Source organism: Coffea eugenioides, chromosome 4 (genome assembly GCF_003713205.1).
Source record: "Coffea eugenioides isolate CCC68of chromosome 4, Ceug_1.0, whole genome shotgun sequence".
Lineage (NCBI taxonomy): Eukaryota > Viridiplantae > Streptophyta > Magnoliopsida > Gentianales > Rubiaceae > Coffea > Coffea eugenioides.
In genome coordinates, this window is record NC_040038.1 from 12,002,236 (window position 1) to 12,021,642 (window position 19,407).

Consider the following 19,407-nt stretch of genomic DNA (forward strand, 5'->3'; position numbering starts at 1 on the left):
GAAATTTTTTTATTTTATTTTATCGAATATTAGTAGTTTGTTTAAATATTTATTTACTCATTTTTCTCCAAATTATTTATTTCGATCATTTAAAATCCATTTATATGGAACGACGCCTCTTTTATATTTTTAAAAGCGTTTTGTTGGAAAAATTCACTTTTCGAAAACTCGTTTAGTTCGGAACAACGAGTGCACGTTTTTCGAGACTATATTTGAATCGAGAGTGTATTAATATTGGAGAATTAAGAACGATCAATAATAGATTAAGAAAGGTTAATTGAGGAATTAATACTCAATTCACGTGAGGACTCGTAAAATTATTATTTTTTAAACCCCTAATTTTGGCTCAATTAATTATCTATTTGGATTTTTGCCCCGAATATTATTTTCTATCCTTATTAGACCTAAATATATGGTTTTATAGCTTCGTTATATTTTTAAAGTGTCTCGTTTCAAAAATTATTTTCTTAGAAGCTTGTTTAGTGAAAAAGTGAAAACGTGTCTGAAAACTTTAGCCAATTAGGAGTACAATAAGCTCAAAAATTTAAGACATATACAATGGTCCTAAAATAGGCAATTTTAGGTTTAAATATTGAAGTGATAGTTAGTGGTAAGATCGTTATAAGAATTTCTCAAAGGTTTCAATTTTTATTGCGCCTAAATTAGAAATACGTGTTTCACGTGCGCGCTTAATTGAGGGACTTTGGACAATTATTTTGGAACAATTAAGAATGAATAATATTTATATAAATGTAAGTGTCCTAGAGGTTTAGTGCACTAGTGCAACAAACGTGAGAGAAATCGAACACAAAACGCGCGCGTAGGGCACTAGTTGCAATTAAAATTTTACGTACTTAAAATATTAGACGTCAAGCGTCTTTTGTACGCAAAGGCATCCGAATCACATTTCATTTCTGCTACTGCAATGGACGGATAGCACAGCCGCAGCTCTTCACCATTTCCTTCTACAAATCTCACAAAAATCACAACCAAACCTCCATAGATTCAACCAAAACTTCACATACACTTAGCTCTACACTTGGACAACACATTAAGCTGAAAAGGGGAGGACCTTTCACGGTTTCTTCAGGCTTCAAAAGGACCGAATCTCTGTCTTAAACATCAACTAAGAGTAAGTCTTAATCTAGCCTTCTAACTTTGATTTTTGGAAGTCTAGTATATCTTTTAGCTCTTGATCTCTTATGGATTGTTGTGGATGTTGGAAAATTGTTAAATGTGGGCTCTATGAACTCCCACTTTGGGTTGATGGCTGTGATGATGTTTGATGATGGTTTTATTGCTGAATTAGAGCTTAAGGAAGTAGATTAAAGGTGCATTGTTGCCAGAAACGTTATTGAACTCTTGAAGCAAAAAGTTCCCATTTTACCCCTGCTCTGTTCGGTCACTTTAATGCAGAAATTTGAGGATTTAATGGCTTGATTGTGTTGTTTATATGTTGTAGTAGTTGTGTAAAAATTTTCATTGAAAAATACTGAGTTTTGGTGGGTCAAACGAATTTATTTCAAAAACTAGTAATCTGGAAAACGGTTTCGTCGTAACCCAGACCAGTGTTTGTATTTCGTCCATAACTCCGTACTCCGACGTCGAAATCAAGTGCCGTTAGCGGCATTTGAAACTAGACGTTCCCATGTTTCCAACGGTGTATAATGCACATTCTGGTTTCATGTGTGTGAGCCACACCATTCATCTGAAGTCGGCTGTCCTGTTTCTCCGTTCTGCCGAAATGATTTGATGATGCTGCAACTTTAGGCTTAATTTCGAGCTAGTTGCATGCTGAAACTTAAAACGATTTCTTCTGTGAAATCACAGCCCTATGAATGTATTTTCTAACACTATCAACCATGCTCAAATCCGAGTTAAATTGAGTGAGTTATGATCAAAATACGGTGACTGTTTTGTTCTTGAAAGCCTTGGATTTGGACAGATTTGACGTGACATTTGTGGTGGTCTTACTAAATGAATTTCTTGATGCTAAACACCTACCAAATGTACCATGAATGTTTCTTAAACTTTCTTTTCACATATGAACCATGATTGGAGGATTTTCTTAGCCAAACGATTGGATTTGGGAAGAAAAGGATTAAGGGCAGATTGCCTTGAGAATTTTTCCAAACTTTGGTTGATTGGTTAACCACCTTTCCGAAGGTATTTTTCCACGAAATTTGATAGAGAGATACCCTTCATATAGGAGTATTATACTACAAAATTTGGTATCAATCCAAGTCCGTTTCGACACTTAACTAAAGGTCCAAAGTCGGAACCAAATCTGGAAATTTGTTAACAGTCTTGAAATTTACCCAACTTTGAGCTACCATATCTTGGTGCTCGAAACTCCGATCGAGGCCCTAAACGTTACTTGCACCTCTAATTGAGCTACAAATTTCAAGGGCTGGTTTGCAACGAGTGAATTCTGCTGAATTTTCAAAGTTAGCGAAAAACCAACCCCGGCTCAATCCTGGGTGATTTGGAACAGTAACTTTAAGCTCATTTTTGAACACCTTCCACTTAGATTCATGGAAAAGTGTCTTCTAAGAACTTTTAGTACTTTGGAAGAGATTTCCAACGGTACCAAGTTTTCCAATTTTCGAAATGTGGAATCTGAGATACGATTTTTTCAAAATATCGTATCAAAACTGAAATTTTCTGAATTTCAAGGAAATGGAGTTTTTCAAGTATTCCTTATTCCTTCGATAATACTTGAACATTTATGCTTGATTTCCAAGATAACAAAACTCGATTGCTCTTGTACATTAAGAAACTCCACTTGAACCTCGATTTACTAGTAATTGAGGTTCATTTTCATGAAATTTCCCCAGATTGTACTAGTGCACAATCTTCCTTGATAATTGGGATGTGTGAATGATAATTCACTATTAAATGCTCAGGCGCTCAAGAGGACCTTCCAGAGGATCTCACGGGAGACGCCTAAACCATCATTTGAACTCGCTACTTGAATCACTGTGAGTGTCAAGTGCATGAACTTGTTGTTAAGTGGTTATCTGTTTCTTATCCGTTATGTAAATTTGAAATTTTGAGACGAGGGTGTACTTTATCGCACTCGTTCTCTTTCAAATGAAATTATATTCGAATTTTGCTATGTGAATTCGTATCCAACTTGTACATGGTAATGTGGATGTGATTTGTACTTGTGATTCGTATATGTGATCCGTATTTGTGATTCCTATTTGGAATCGTCGATTTGAGCGTTGCTCATCGACTTATATTCGTATTCGTATTCATATTCGGGGGACGCCCAAAACTCGTTGGCTAACTTTGCGAATCGAGCCAGCATGGGCTTGGTCGATAAGCTTAGCAAACCATGAGATATTCGTAGAGCATGATCTATTGGAGAGATCTTGCTCGGCATTACTCGTGCAGTATTGCCATGATATACTCGAGTATTATCAAAAACTTTGATGAGCGGGCCCGGTAAGGGGGTGTAACGGTGACGGGATTCGAAGAAAAGTGGTGTATCTACGGATTTGATACTTATGTGGTTGACGGAGTGTCAACGTGAGATGTGATCAAGACTTCGACTCGACTACGTGGAATTTAGCTCCTGAGAGCTACAGTATCCTTGAATTATTTCTGTTTATTTTTCCTATTCGAAATGTGAATTATTCGAATTTGATAGCCTTACCTACAATGTAATTGTTGTTGCTACTTGGATTATGTGTTTGCATGTGTGTTTTCTTGGCCTCACTGAGTATTGGACGATCCTATTAGTTTGTTTTCCTTAACAGGTTGGATTGGAAGATTTTGGTAAAGCCGACTAGATTATACTTTTGATTGGAATCGGGGCTGTAAATGTGTAGTCGACTTTTAATGGTTGCATTTTGGAACTTGATGTATCTTTTGTGGACATGATGTAAGATTTAAATATTTAGTTAAGGAAGCGACTTTTCTTTATTTTGACTCGTAGTATTTGGTATGTATCGTTAAGTTCGATTTGATTTGTCTTGAGTCCTGGCGAGAGCTGGGCAGGCGTCCCGCGGATACCCTTGGGTTCGCCCTGGGGAGAAGTGGGGGCGTCACAGTGTTTTTCAAATACAATAAAAATTTTTTAAAAATACTCTAAAAGGTAATCTAAAAATTAGTTTAAATTTTTTAAAAATTTTAAATAATACTCAAAATATATTTTAGAAACTCTTCTACTCTTAAATATCTCAAAATATTTTCTGAAAATATTTCAAAATATAATCTAAAAACTTTGCAATAGCAAAATTTTTAAAAAACACCCCCAAAAACAGTTAATCCAAACGGAGGATAAGGAGGATGATCTTGGCTACCACAATCTTATAAATGGATCTTCGTACAATTGGGAATTTAGACCCAATATTTGGGGGACAATGTTGTTCTTTTGCAGTATACTGTTTGATTCCGATCCCAAACGGTACTATTTTGTTGCCTATAGTCGAGAAAAGAGATCGTTATATATGTAATGCCTATTGTTGGTGGCAGGTAATTGAAGATCACCAGCCACGTCAAGTAAATGAGCAAACTGGCGGATTGATATGCTACAATTTAACTTCAAAATGATTGCTTTCGAGAACATTTTGTAGAAAATGTAATTTCAAGGCATCTTTTATTGGTGTAATTTCAATGATATGTTTCTAATCAGTACCTTTTTTCACTTTGAACTATATAGGAACATAAAAAATAAAAAAGAAACATCGAAATGGTGCCATTACGAAAGTAATTATGTAGGGGACAAAAAGGTGTTAGTTTTGAATGTCCTAAATCTAATCGAATTTGGAGTTTTATTTACACTTCTATATTCATGTAACTTTAATCATGGCATCTTTATCATTTTCGATTACGTATATTGTTCTGTATAATATAAATAAAAAAGTCCTTAGAATAACTAATCGTGTAGAGAAAACTAGCAAAGAGTTATGATGATGAGATTCTTACCACACTAAGATATTATTTTTAAATGTCCCTAATCATAATTAACAACAAATGGTATTACTAATTCTGATAGATTAGCATGTACTGCGCTACTTTATTATAAAGGAAATAATTGATTTCATCGATTATACTGTGAAAACACTTGTAATCAATGCCAGTTTGATTTGCATGTGAGAAATAAACTATAATGTTTCTAAGTAATTCCTCTGCTATAATTTGCATAATAATAAGAACATAAAAATGATTGCAGGGATGTGGATGGGGTCTTTAATTATTTGAGATATTGAGGAGGAAAATGAGAAAAGAAAAATTTACACCTTTTTAGTTTTTCATTAATTCAGCAGGGACACCACGAAATTTGGTTTTTCATTTTGGAAGAAGGGCCTCCCAAATATCTAGTTATCTGAACTAATAAAAATTTATTATAAACTTGTACAATTTTAGTATAAACGTGATTTAAAATTGAATTGATGTAGCACTGGGGTTCGAATGGGTTAGATAGTTTGATAGAAAGGAGTGTAAGTGAGAAATTTTGGATTTGAACCCTCTCACGTATACTATAAACAAATAAAAAAAAAGAATTAATATAGAACTCATGATTATACTAAAAATATATTAATTTACACCGAAATTTTATCAATTTACACAACTGGATATAACTAGACGGCTCTCAACTGGAGAGGGCCAGACCCCATTTTCTTTTACATTATTCTGATATTGTGTGCCAGTTCATTGACACTTGGCTTCCACATCGGATCAGATGGATTCAGATGTTGCTTTGTGTTAGTGCATATGAAATTAAGGCACAAAAGATTGACGATAAGGAGTTCATAACTGTCATTACAATTTCAAGTACTGAATACAAAATGTGAACTTGAAAAATCCACACTAAGTACTAATAGACAACTGACAAATGCTAATTACTTCGTCATATGAGCATTAACCCTTTTGGCATATATGAAAGACACAAAAGAAAAAGAGTAAGGAGTTCATGACCCTAAGTTTACCAGTATGAGAATTTAATAAATTACCAATTATTGAATTTCAAGAATCCAACCTAACAAGAGATAGGAAAATTAAAATTTTCTTGTCACAAGAATATTAACTCGTTTGGCATATATCAGAGCTCCAAAAAAAAAGGGATATATTTTTTCTTTGTTAAGCACTACTATGTAAACAGGCTTCTCCCCAACTTAAAAAAAAAAAAAAAAAAAAAAAAGCCTTCTCTCCAGCTTAAAATAAATTGTTATACGCAGAGATGAAATCTATTAGTGCATCTTTTTATTGGATTCTTCTGCTACTATTGTGTTTTGGAAACATTGTGCACCTATATCAAAGTTCACGTGACTGTCAAGGAAATTTTAAGCATGATGACCTTGGCTACCACACTTTTGAGATTAGTTATGCATATAAGTGGAAATCTAAATCCAACTTTGGGGCACAACATTGTTTTCCGTCCTATGCAGTGCAATCTCGATCCCAAATATGGGTGAAAGACAACCTAGTTGCCAGATACTCGAATTAAGTTCAATTAGGTAACTGAGTGTTAAAGTTTATTTCACTAACTCGCCAAATCAAATTGCAACAATAATTTATATTGGTAAACTTTCGAACTTCAAGCTATTCAAACTCGAGTTTAGGTCAATAAAAGTTTGTTTTAGTTTGTCTTGATAAATAAACAAGCCCAACTGAGCCTCAATTTCAAATTTATTAAAGTAATCAAACAAGTTTGAACGCAGGAGTGTTTAGTTTAATTAGATTTGTTTACACCTCTAATCTCTACTGATACTATTTTGATGTCTATGAGTACAAAGAGATTTGATTAGAGATGTAAGTGGCCACGCAATTGGGAGATACATAGGAAACCTTCAAATTGGAACGTTCCAATTATACTTCAAAGTGATTGATCTAGAAGATGTTGATTTCGATTTCTTTCCAAGATATCTGTAATTGGTGCTTGAGAAGTGAAATCATATGTTTCTAATTACTCCTTTTAATTTCTACGTCCATTTTATAGTCTCTTTTCTTTATTTTCCTCTGGTTACGCCTTTACGGAAGATGGAATAAATTAAAATAATCCAAACATCTCCTTTACACTCCATAACTTTTTCTTTAAATTTTGATCTCTCTCTATCTAAATTATTACTAAAAGTTGATTTCTCTTTTTCTTTTTTTGCCAAAAAATTTTGCTTTTTCAATATGTCTTTGATAAATATGATATATCGGTGTTAATACAGCAGTGATTATTTTACTTCGTGCCCTAATCAAGCAAGAAGACGTGTACTGATTCAATAATGTTAGCAAACCGACAGAGTATCATAATGATAATAAAAGTGAGTATGAATATTTAATTGATGGATTAAATGTAGCTTAGATGTACTAATCCCCCATTAGAAAAATTCAAAATGCAAAATGTGAATTATTAGGATTCAATAATCCAGACCAAAGTGAAAAAGAATCAGATAATGACAATCTTTTTGTGATAAGAAACATTAACTCTTTTGGCTTAAAGGTAAGGAAACTGTCATCATAACAATGTCAAATATTAAATAAAATTATCTGAACTCCAAGAATCCAAACTAAGTCGCAAACAATGGGAAGATTTCCTATTGTAAGAAATTGAAAAGAAAATTCTCATATCAAATTTAAAGTTGTATTTATATCCTCTTTGGAATATCTATTGTACGTCAGACATGGTACCTGTTCGATATTTTTTATATATATAAATAAGAAATATTTATTAATGAAAATTTTAAAAATCATCCATCACTATTTGCTTAACAAAATTAGAAGAGCATTCTATAAATAGTCTCTACAATTAGCAGATTTTGCATAAGAAGCTAAACTACGTGCCAACTGGTACCTACTCGATATTTGTACTGTTATGAAAGCCAATAATCTTATGTAAAATGAGACCATACAGAGCTTGTATCTATAGTTTCAATTGAAAAACACAAAATTCCAACTAAGTCTATTCACTATTATCCATATTCTCTTGTTCCCAACTAATTAGGGGTGGGCAAAATTATCCGCTAACCCGAAAACCCGGCATATCCGATCCGATCCGATCCGAAAATTAGGATATCCGATTTTTATTATTTGATCGGGTCAAAAGAGGGTCGGGTATCTGCTAAGATACGGAGCGGGTTAGGGTCACATAATTAAAAATCCGCGGGTACCCGATCCGCCCCGCATATATATATTTTTTATTTTTATTTTTATTTTTATACACACACTATAAAATAATAAGTTAGAACTAAATAAGTAATTTTATTAAACAAACTGTATTACAAATATGAGAGACTATAGTTTATTTATAAGATTCATTTGTAAAGGCCATGATCTTATATTTTATACAAAAAAGTTTAATTAATGTGGAACATATATATTAAAAATTGTGCTACTTATTTCAAACTTTTATTGATTTTGAATTCTTTTAATTTTTTTCCTTTATCTTATATTCTTTTCATATGCTTGTTTCTTGGTGGAAAACCTTTTTTTAGAAAAAAAAAATTATTAAATCTTAGATGAATGTGCAAAATATAAAATTAAATTGGTATAAATCATTTTTTTAAAAAAAATTAAATGATAAACGGGACGGGACGGGTACCCGCTGATCCGACCCTATCTCAGCGGGTACCCGTTATAGGATACCCGCTGATATTCGGAGCGGGTAAGGGTCAGAAAATGGCTGACCCGCAAGGTGCGAATCGGGTCAGCCAAATGGTGAATGGGGTGAGTACCCGACCCGCGCCCATCCCTACAACTAATCACAATGTTTTTTATAGGGATAATTTCAGAAACCTCCCTTGAGATTTCTAACAATTGCAGAGACCTTCCCTTAAGTTTATTAAATTATATCTACCTCCCTTACTTTTACTGTTTGTATAGCAATATAGGTCCAAAAAGCTATATTTTTTTCAAAAATCCTAAACTACCTTTTTTGTACAAAAATAAAACAAAAATTATTTTGGCAATTGTTTTCTTTCGTATTTCACTCAAACCCACTATACTAACAAATTAGCCTAATAAATAGTCTAATTCCAAATTCTAAACCCAAGCAATTCCATCATCATAGTCATAAAATTGCTTCTCCCAAAGCATGTATTCAATTCTGAAGATTCATTCCATTCTCTAGAAATATTCTCATGATATGGTTCTATGGAATGGTTAAACTCACAATCAACTATCCTTATGCTTGCATAATCTTCAACATATAATGCCATGGTTTGGTTCCATATAAATGACTTAACTCCTATTACATGAGCCACAGTTATGGCCTTGAAGAAAATCCATAGGGGAGATTTACTCATGGATGGGATTAATCAAGTTTAAGAGAAGGAAAGACATCATTATGACTATAGAGATTTTCAAAAAATTCATTTCACCAAAAATCATAAATTCATTTACAACTAATGGCATCTCAAACTTCAAACCCAATGCCCACACCTTCTCAAAACAAAATAATCTAGCCTACCATTAAATATCCAAATATGTTAATGTCTTAAATACAGAGAAGAAATTCTATCTCTATAACAAAATCACAACCAACAATTGTCAAGCATAAAAAGAAATGTAAATGTATTTATTAACATTTTAAAAAAAATTTTGGATAGGTGATAAAAAAAATTAGCAAATTTACCAATTTCAATCCCTCTTCCTCTTTTGACCAATGAGTGCATTATTTGTTCCATTATTATTGTGTGCCTCTTCATCTCCTTTTAGTTTGACCATGAAATCGGATTTTACTTCAACCATCAAATTTAAATCCCTCAACTAAGCTTGTAATTTGGTGATTCCAAAAAGAAGAAAGGAGAAATAGGAATATATAGTAGAGTTTGAGGGATCCCTTGGGAGGTGATTGACGAGGGAGGGGTCGATGGATAAGAACGGAGTGATATTAAATGAGAGAGAATCGTTGTTGGTTATTGATAGGGAGAAACACCTCGAGAGAGTCCACCAAAGAACCTAATATGTAAGTCAGAAACCCAATTCTGACCCAAAATCTTGAGCCATTAGGTCTCGGGCCCTTACTTACATATTAACCGCTCTTTCTCTATCTGTTGGACCAATGTGGGACTAACTCTTTACTTATAAACCTAACAAATCTCCCCCTTCATGAGTAACCCCACATTAAATCCAAATTTACAAGCCCTTTTTTGAGCCCACTTTAATACTCAACACAAGCACACCTTATCATCTAAGGTTACCTCTTCTCCCAAACATGGACCTACTCTTCTTCAACATTCAAACTACATTCCGGAATCCTACCAACCCTTGATTCCTTAGTCTAACACCAACGGGGCCTCCTGCCAAACTCATGGCACACCTGGTCCAACACCAACCAAACTCCTTGGCACTTCGGTCCACCACCAAAAAGAGAACTTTCATCGGTCCAACTCCGAGAAGGATCTACTTGCCCATGAGTAATCCAATCTCGCAACCTGAAGCTCTGATACTAATTTGATGGGAAGAAACATCTCAAGAGAGTCCACCAAAAAGCCCAATATGTAAGTCAGGAATCCAATTCTGACCCAAAAACTTAAGCCATTCGGTCTCGGGCCCTTACTTATATATTAACCACTCTTTCTCTATCTCTCTGGTTAATGTGGAACTAACTCTTTACTCATGAACCTAATAGTTATAACTTATAAATAGGATAACCGAAGAAGTTAGGTTTCTTTTTTTTTTATCTCATTTCATTATACTATAAATTATTTATTAAGTAAAGGTCATTACAATCATTTTATTGTGATAAGGGAGGTCAGTGTAATTTGTAAAATTTGAGGGAAGCCGAGTGAAATTGTCATAAACCTCAGGGAAGGTTTAGGTTTGTGAAATTATCCCTTATTTGTAGAAATGAAACATTTAACACATCTTTTTGTTGCATTATTCTGCTCCTATCAGCTTTTAGAATATCATGCACTTGTGCAAAAGTACATGCAAAATTTTAAAGTAAGAAAAACTATTAGTCTTCATTGCCAATACATAGAAGGATGATGATCTTGGCTACCACGGTATGGAAAATGGAACTCAATGTACTTGGACGTTTGGTCCTTATATTATTGGCACAACATTATGCAACTATGATGTCTAGATGGATCTCGATCCAATATGGTTCCATTTTGATGCCTATGATGAAAGCAAGGACTATTATAAATGCAAGTTGCAGAGCTCAAGGGTGATACTCGAACATCACTACTTATTCGAATAAAATCAGCACAGTGGCTATTGGGAGCATTTATATATTAGTTGATTTAGTTCACATAGATTGCTTTAAAGACCATTTGGTTTGTATGATGAATACCTATTCAAGACAAATTTAAAGTGCATATGAGAAACAAATTAATAATGTTTCTAATTAATTCTTCTATTATACTTTGGATAATGGTAAGAATATAAAAATGATTGTAAACATGGGGATGGTGTCTTTAATTATTTGAGATATTGAGGAGGAAAAAATCTGTAAAGAAAAATAGTACACCCTTTTACTTTTTTCACTAGTCCTGCAAGGGCACCATAAAATTTATCATTTATTATATTCTTTGTGGTTAAAAGCAAATTCATTGGTAAAAAATGAGAAGTTCATAACTGTCATTGTCAAATTCAAAGAGTGAATTTTAAGGATCTAAACTAAAGAGCAAACGATCAAAGTGTAAATATTTCTTTCTCGTAAAAGCATGAAATTTTTTGGCATCTGTAGAAGTCACAGAAAAGATTGATACTAAGGATTTATGTATATGAAAGACATTAAAAGCAACCCACACAGGCAGGAATACTACTAACAAATCATCCCACAAACTAACCCATAAATAGTAGGAGAAGAAGCTCACACATTGTAAGATTTGAATCGAGTTTTGACCTAATTGAACCGAATTTCGATTTAATTTTATCAAATTCGAACTCGAGTTTGAACTCGGCGAGCTCTCAATGTAAAGCTCCAGCTCAAGTTAAAAAAATAAAATATAATTATTTTATTTTTTTAATAATTTTTCTTAACAAGTAATAAAATATTATGGACATATATGAAATTTCTCTATTAAAATAAAAAATAATATATATATATATATATATATATCGAGCCGACTCGTAAGTTAACGAGTTTAGTAATTTTAAGTTTGAGTTTGAACTCGAACTTGAGCTCGACTTGGTCAGTTCGAATTCAACTCGAATTCGATGTTAATTGATCATGAGTTGAGTTTTGATTCAAACTGCTCACGATTGATTTGCTAATAACTCGAATCATATGCAACCCTAACTATGACAATACTAAAAATCAAGTGAAAAATGTAAATTTTAGGAGTCCAAACTAATTACTAACAAATATCACAGAATGTTAATTTCTTTGACATAAGAACATTACACTTTGGCATAATGGAAAAAGAAAAGAGTGAAAGTACAAAAGTTGATAGTTACCAAGTCCACAACATCACATATTAAATACAAATGCGAATTCTAAGAGCCAGATTAAGTAACAAACAATCTCAAAGTATAAATTTCACGTCACAAGAATATTAACTCAAACATTTAATGACTGCTAACTAGCCACAAAATATCAATTTCTCTGACATAAGAGCATCACACATTTGGTGTAATGGAAAAAGAAGAGAGTGAAAGTGCAAAAGTTCATAATTGTTACATCGACAACATCCACAATAACTACTAATGTATATTCCAAGAGTTTAGGCTAGGTAACCAACAATCTAAAACTATAAATTTTCACGTCGCAGGAATATAAACTCAAACATTTAGTGAGTGGCAGCTATCCACAATCATTTTTCTTCATCACGAACCAAATTAGTAGATATAGTCCATTGTCCTTAATTGGCATTCTCTAATTTATTAATTTGGCTAAATAGAAAAGCATAACTAAATGTGAGAATAATATATTATTCAGGTTAGCTTACCAACACGTCCAAGAGCTATGGCCTCTGTTCCAAGATAAAAGATATCATTGCAGTGCTCCTAAGGCTTTAAATTGCTTTCTCACTGAAGCTTTTAAGGCTTTATAGTAAGCTTTAGCAAGCTCAACTCGAAACCAATAGAATGTTTCTGTAGTTTTAATACTATATTAATCTTAATTTGCTATTAAGTCCGTTGTTTTACAAGCCATGTTGACATATACAAAGGATCTATGTCCCCCAAGCTCCTAAAAATACTAGCACTTAATTTGTCTATATATAGCAAAACTCAATGATACATATCTTTCAATTTCTTTCCATTATTGAATAAATTAATTTGCTCCTTTGAAGTATTCTTCTTCCATTTTTACTACATCTTTCTACTTCTTCCATTTTTTCTTTACATAGGGTCTAAGTCTCGTTTTCCTTTCATTTTCCTATTAAACCTGATTTGGAAAAGAGCAATCGTTTACTCTACATAACAGGGTGAGCCAATAATATTATTATCAATTACAGTCCATGCCCTCTACATTATCAACAACATGTCATATTAGAAGACCTAAAGATAGTAATCCATGCAAGAAGATTATAAGCCAGCCAATTATAAACATCCCTGTAAATATATGTAGTAGACCACTATGATCCAAAAGGATAAAAATGGAATAAAGGCATTATATTTTTTTCTTTTGAGCAATAAATTAGCAATTTAAAAGTTTGATAACTTATTTGTATAACATCCACCTTGACCCCATCAATGCCAGCAGATCCAATATGTGAATGCAATCCTTCATACATCGCCCGAACTTCTTCTGGTGGGACCAGTCCAACTCCATTGTTGACAATTTTGTCCACAGCCAAATCTTCCATTGTCATCTGCAATCCCCGTGACAGTTTAGGACTAATGACCCTAGACTCAGGCATGTTTGGGACATTAGGTCTAATCCCATCCCAGTATCAAAACAATGCATGCCAAACATAAACATGCTCTACACTCCTAAAGTCCTCCTTAAGATCACTAATAAATGCACCCATGTCCTTATCATAGGGTACCCTAGAACTTGTATAGTCTCCAAATTTGTAATTTTCTTCAAATTTTACTAACCTACAAGGCATTTGTTCACCAGCTGAAGTCCTATTCATGCCTTTTTGGTCATTAACATCATCATCATCATGACAAATGGATTGCCATCCATCATCTATTAGGACCATTCCTGGAGGGAACCCACCCTCCACTAGGGTTTTTACCTCTTCCCTAACCCCTTTAGGGGTTACCTTAAGATAAAAGGCATCCCAAGTGCACCAACCAAATTTATCAACTATACCTGGTGGACGTTTCTCCTCAAGAAGCTTAAAGGTCCCTAGACGGACCTTGATCACCTTCATTGCCTTCCTCACTAGATAAAATGGATCATCTCCAACGTGCGTGTACAGACAACTGCAAAAACGCGATCAGCAAACTTTGCTTGATCCACTCTCCAAGGAAATATCCAAGTAATCCTCCATGCCAGGCTACAATGAAGCTCTAAAGGGTCCTTCAAGAATTGGAAGGAGAAGAACATAGGGGCGGCCATTGTCTGATTTATCAAGAATCATCATTTGTGTCTCATGTTCGACATCCTTACCAGAATTTCCAACTCAATGAGTGGTCCACCAGACTTTAAATCTAAATATGCTCATGAATCTTATGTTCTTGAGCTTACCAAGAGGGACCACATGGTGGCTTTTTGGTTCTATAGCATCAAATCCAATAAAACTGCGGACCATTTTTTTCTGGTTAAAGAAAAGCGGTGATGGTGTGGCAACAATGTTGGCAGGGACTTCAGTTAGAATTGGATGACCATTGGCTAGAAATTGTGTCCCTTCAAGAGTGATTGACAACGGTTTCTATCATCACCAACCCCTATTACTTCAGGGGCACCTTTGCCCAAGCTAGGAGCCATAACTGTTAAGGAATCAAGAAACTGGTTTTGAGCATATAAGTAGAAAAGTAGAAAAGAAAGGAGCTATTTAAATTCTTTGGAATGAAATGTTGTGATCAATGCAAGACTGGAGAGGGGTTTATATAGACATTTGTGGGGGGAAATCGAATCTAGAGGTATGTGATCAAGTACGAAAAAATAATTTCTGAAGGCATGGTTGTGGTATAGTGATTTGTGGAACAACCTACAAGTTGGCTACAGAGAGATTTGCTTTCATGGCCATAGGGCCTTCTAGTAGCTAAGCCAGCGCTGCCGTGTGAGATTGATGGTCATTTGGGCGGTTAGAATAAAGTTAGTAGGAACAATTGAATTAGTATAATAGTATGTGCCCAAGAAAATACATTTTGGATTGACATTTTTCCTAAAAAATTTTTTTTCATTTTTCATAAACACCATTTTAATCAACTTTTTATCTTATATTTATTAATTCGCTATAATATATTTTTCTATAAAATCTTCAAAAAATAATAATCGAAACAGGATATTAGTTTCTCCTTTTCCTTTTTTACCAACAAATCAAGAAGAAGATATTTAAATAGTGGAGAGTATGTGACTACAATATGTTAATAGACGTTCGAATAAACCAAATCACTTAGGCTATTCCTCTTTTCAGAAGAAAATCAATAGTTGATCTCAGAGGATAGTTTGGCCTAGAAAAAGAAAATAAATCTCAACCGTATAAGACCAAAAACGCTCTAAGATTTTCAATTTCTCTCCATCAACTTCATTCTCATAATCAATATCTACTGCATCTAACCTGATCCATTCATCCAAGGAGATAGAGAGTTTGATTAACTCAGCAATATCATCATCCCCTTTGACATCCAAAAGTTGCAATGGAGTGGATCCCAAAGATCCCATAACCCCACCTAGTTTAACATTCTGGCTCACGGAGGTCCAGTTCTTAGTAAATTGGGGCCTAATGCTTGAAGGTGCTTCTGCATCTGACTAGCCACATTGAATCCTCAACCCTTCAATGGAGAGAGCTTCAAAATTACCCATTGCTAATGGAACAAGATCTTCCAAAGACACATAATCTGAATGTACTTTATCTGATATTGAGCCTAAGTTTGGAGCATTCTAACTGTGATCTATTACTTTTTGTGAATCTTTAAAGGGAGCTTACTATTATGTCAGAAGAAATTAACGATGCAAGAAAATCCCTATCGCTTGCAGTAAGGTTCCAAATGATCCAAAGTCTGAGCAGGAACGAAGCAGAGCAAAAGGAAACAACAAAAGCAACTAAAATTTTAAATGGATACAAGCCAACATCCACTAAGAGAATGAACATATTTCCTGCAGCCAGCTCAACAATGACCGAACGCACCGTATACAATATAGCGCCACGCAGTCACCAACAACAGCACCCACTAACATGCACCCGATTCAATAAACCCTACTAAGAGCACCCACTGAACAATAGTTATTGGCACCACCGTAATAAAAGGCCCCTCAAATTGATGAAAATTACTGCAATATCCGGACCACAATTGCTACGGTAACTTGAGCTTGGTACTTTTATATCTTGTAAGATATACAATTGCTTTATCTTGTAGCACTGTATTTTTCAATATCTTTCATGATTTGTTTGTCGGCCCTGGCATGAGGAATCATCCAAAAAAAAGAAAAAGTATATCCAAGAGATGATCAACTGTACAAAACTTGGGACATTCAAGAAAATCTTGCTTCTTACTAATTCCAAAAAGTATATAAAGTAGAGGCACCTTCGAGGCTTGAGTAAAGGTCTATGTTTAACTAAAGTTCTCCTTGAATTAAGGGACAGATTGTGAATCAAAAGTGTTGGATTAATTCCTTCAAAACAACAAAAAGGTGTAGGAGTAATTTGGTTCATGGCAAGATGGAATTCAAACATGCATGGTAGAAAAATTTTACCTTATGCTCCCCTTCTATGAATTCGAGTTTTTGCAATTACAGATACCAATTATATCCTATAATTTAGACACTAAATTAACAAAATATGAAAATGTAATAATCTTTTCACTCGTTAATAAATATGCCTCATCATTACTCCATCCATTCAATTTCAAATTCACCATATTTAAACTATTAATTGTATGGACCAACTGCAATTACAGGAGCTCCTTCCCTATTCTTTCTGTCACAATAGTGAATGTAAAGGAATACAAATTTAAATTAGGCTCTTACAAGAATTATAATTTACCCCATAAAAAAGTTATTTTTTATTACAACTCACCCTCCTAAGAGTCAGCACATACAAATTTCACCCTCGCAACTCTCAAAGTTTGTATCTAATGCCGGTCTCAAAGATTGTTGACCCCGTTTACACGTGAAACAAGTTATCTCCATTTTTTTTTTTTTTTGCGTTAGATTAATAACATTGGTAGAAGGACAACATGCATATATTAAGGGGAGAGAATAGCAGCTCACACCCACCATCAGTTGCTTTCCATTATATATTTTCCCCACTTTTGGGGACTTTTGTCAGTTAATTTACCCTGAGATTCAAGGATCCTACTTCATATATACGTGTCAAGAACAAAAACACACACAGCTGATGGAAAGATGCCACGTTCAAGTGTTGGATATTTTAATAAAAATATCATTATTATTTTGAATTCATTCACATGCTTATTTTGAATTCAAATGCAATGAGTTACAAATTTTGAAATGAATTTTCAGTTACAAGATCACCATTAAAAATGTAACTTATGAGATTTAATCTTGTTTTTGTAACCTATGTAATGATTAGGTTTTAAGAATTGATTTATTAAATTTTGACTATTATACAATGACCTAGACCTTTTCAAATTTTGTAACTGAAAAATATGATAAATTTATTCCATTTAATGGTGGTATTCTAATACTCCTAAAATTTTAGCCTATAAATAGAGGCCACTATCAACCAAGTTTGATACACTTTTCTTGCTATCTCAAAAAACTATTTTCCTCTCACTTCTATTGGGCATTAGTTAGGTGTTGAGAAGAGCTTTAGCTTTTCTAAATTGTGTAGATTTAGTAGAAACAACAACATAAGTTGGGCTGTTATATCCCAGAGGCGACGTGCCATCAACCTTCTACACCGGGCATAATCCCGAGAGGGGCGCGAATCGTCTTAAGAGAGCGACCTAGTCCGCGTCTCACCTAGCCAAAATTACTTTACTTCTCTTTCTTTGACTTTTGTTTTGCAGGTTGATCGGGCATATCAAGTTCTAAAGGAACAACAATTTAAGACGATTCGGAGTACCATGGAAGTTGCAAGCAATGTTGCAAACGCTACCACTATTGGATCTAGTGATCTCAACAAACCATTTCGCTTTAGTGGCCAACACTTCAAAAGGTGGGCCAAGAAAGTGATGTTCTATTTGAAGCTAATGAAGGTTGCCTGGGTCTTAGCCACAAAGAATCCAAAAAAGATAGACACCAGTTCAACGACTGATGAAGAAAGGGAGAATCATGCCAAACAACTTCAAAAATGGGAAAATGATGAGGAAGATTGCAGAAATTATATCCTTAATTGTTCGTCTGATGAACTTTATGATTTTTATTCTTCATCTTATACTTCAGCAAAAAGAATTTGGAGAGCATTGCAACAAAAATATGATACTGAAGAAGCAGGCTCGAAAAAATATGCTTGTAGCCGTTATTTCAAGTTTCAAATGGTGGAAAACAAGCCAGTACTAGAGTAAGTTCATGATTTGCAATGATCGTCCATGAAATTGAATCTGAAGGAGTCAAAGTTGATCCACAAATGCAAGTTGCAGCCATCGTTGACAAACTTCCAACATCATGGAAAGATTTTCAGAAAAGGCTACGTCATAAGCAACAAGAATTGACAATAGCAAATCTGATGGCAAGGTTGCGCATTGAAGAAGAAGCTAGAAAACAAGACAAAGGTGAAGAGTTCAATGGGAGTACTAAGGTAAACTTCCTAACTTCTAGTGAGAATGTCTCTAAGGATCAACAAGACAAAAATAATGCCTATTTGAAGCCTAGAGGGAAGAATATGAAAAACAAGTTTTCAAAAAATTATTTTAACCAAAAAAATTCAAATCAAGGGCCCCCTTCAAAACAAGTTTCAAATACTCCAAATTTTGGAAATAATATGAATGATAGAGCTTGTTTTGTTTGTGGAAAATTGGGACATCGTGCAAAAAATTGTCGTTTTAGAAAATTTGAACCCAATTTTAAGCCACAAGCTAATGTGACTCAACTAATTGAAGAGTCATTTGTGGCTATGGTTTCTGAAATCAATTTTGTTGGAAATACTGAAGGGTGGTGGGCTAATTCTGGTGCCTCTAGGCATGTTTGCTATGATAGAACTTGGTTCAAAAGTTATTCTCCTATTGAAAAAGAAACAAAAGTTTTGCTAGGGGATTCACATACAACCAATGTTCTAGGCATGGGCGAAGTTGAACTAAAGTTTACTTCTGGGCATGCCTTGACCCTAAGAGATGTTCCTCACGTTCCTGAAATTAGGAAGAACTTGGTTTCTTGCTATCTTCTTAATAAGGCTGGTTTTAAGCAGTCTATAGAATCTGATCAATATGTGCTTACAAAGAATGGTACCTTTGTTGGAAAAGATTATGCTTGTGATGGTATGTTTAAACTTAATG

General features: G+C 34.2%; 1 long non-coding RNA gene and 1 pseudogene across 1 annotated transcript; one reads left to right on the forward strand and one right to left on the reverse strand.

Moving 5' to 3' along the window:
- Positions 1-1,087: 1,087 nt before the first annotated feature.
- LOC113769577 lies at positions 1,088-3,930 on the forward strand. Its single transcript, XR_003468167.1, has 2 exons — positions 1,088-1,132; positions 3,765-3,930. It is a non-coding gene; the product is annotated as an uncharacterized LOC113769577 (long non-coding RNA).
- Positions 3,931-12,883: 8,953 nt separating this feature from the next.
- LOC113769046 lies at positions 12,884-14,773 on the reverse strand (annotated as a pseudogene).
- Between the last annotated feature and the right edge of the window lie 4,634 nt (positions 14,774-19,407).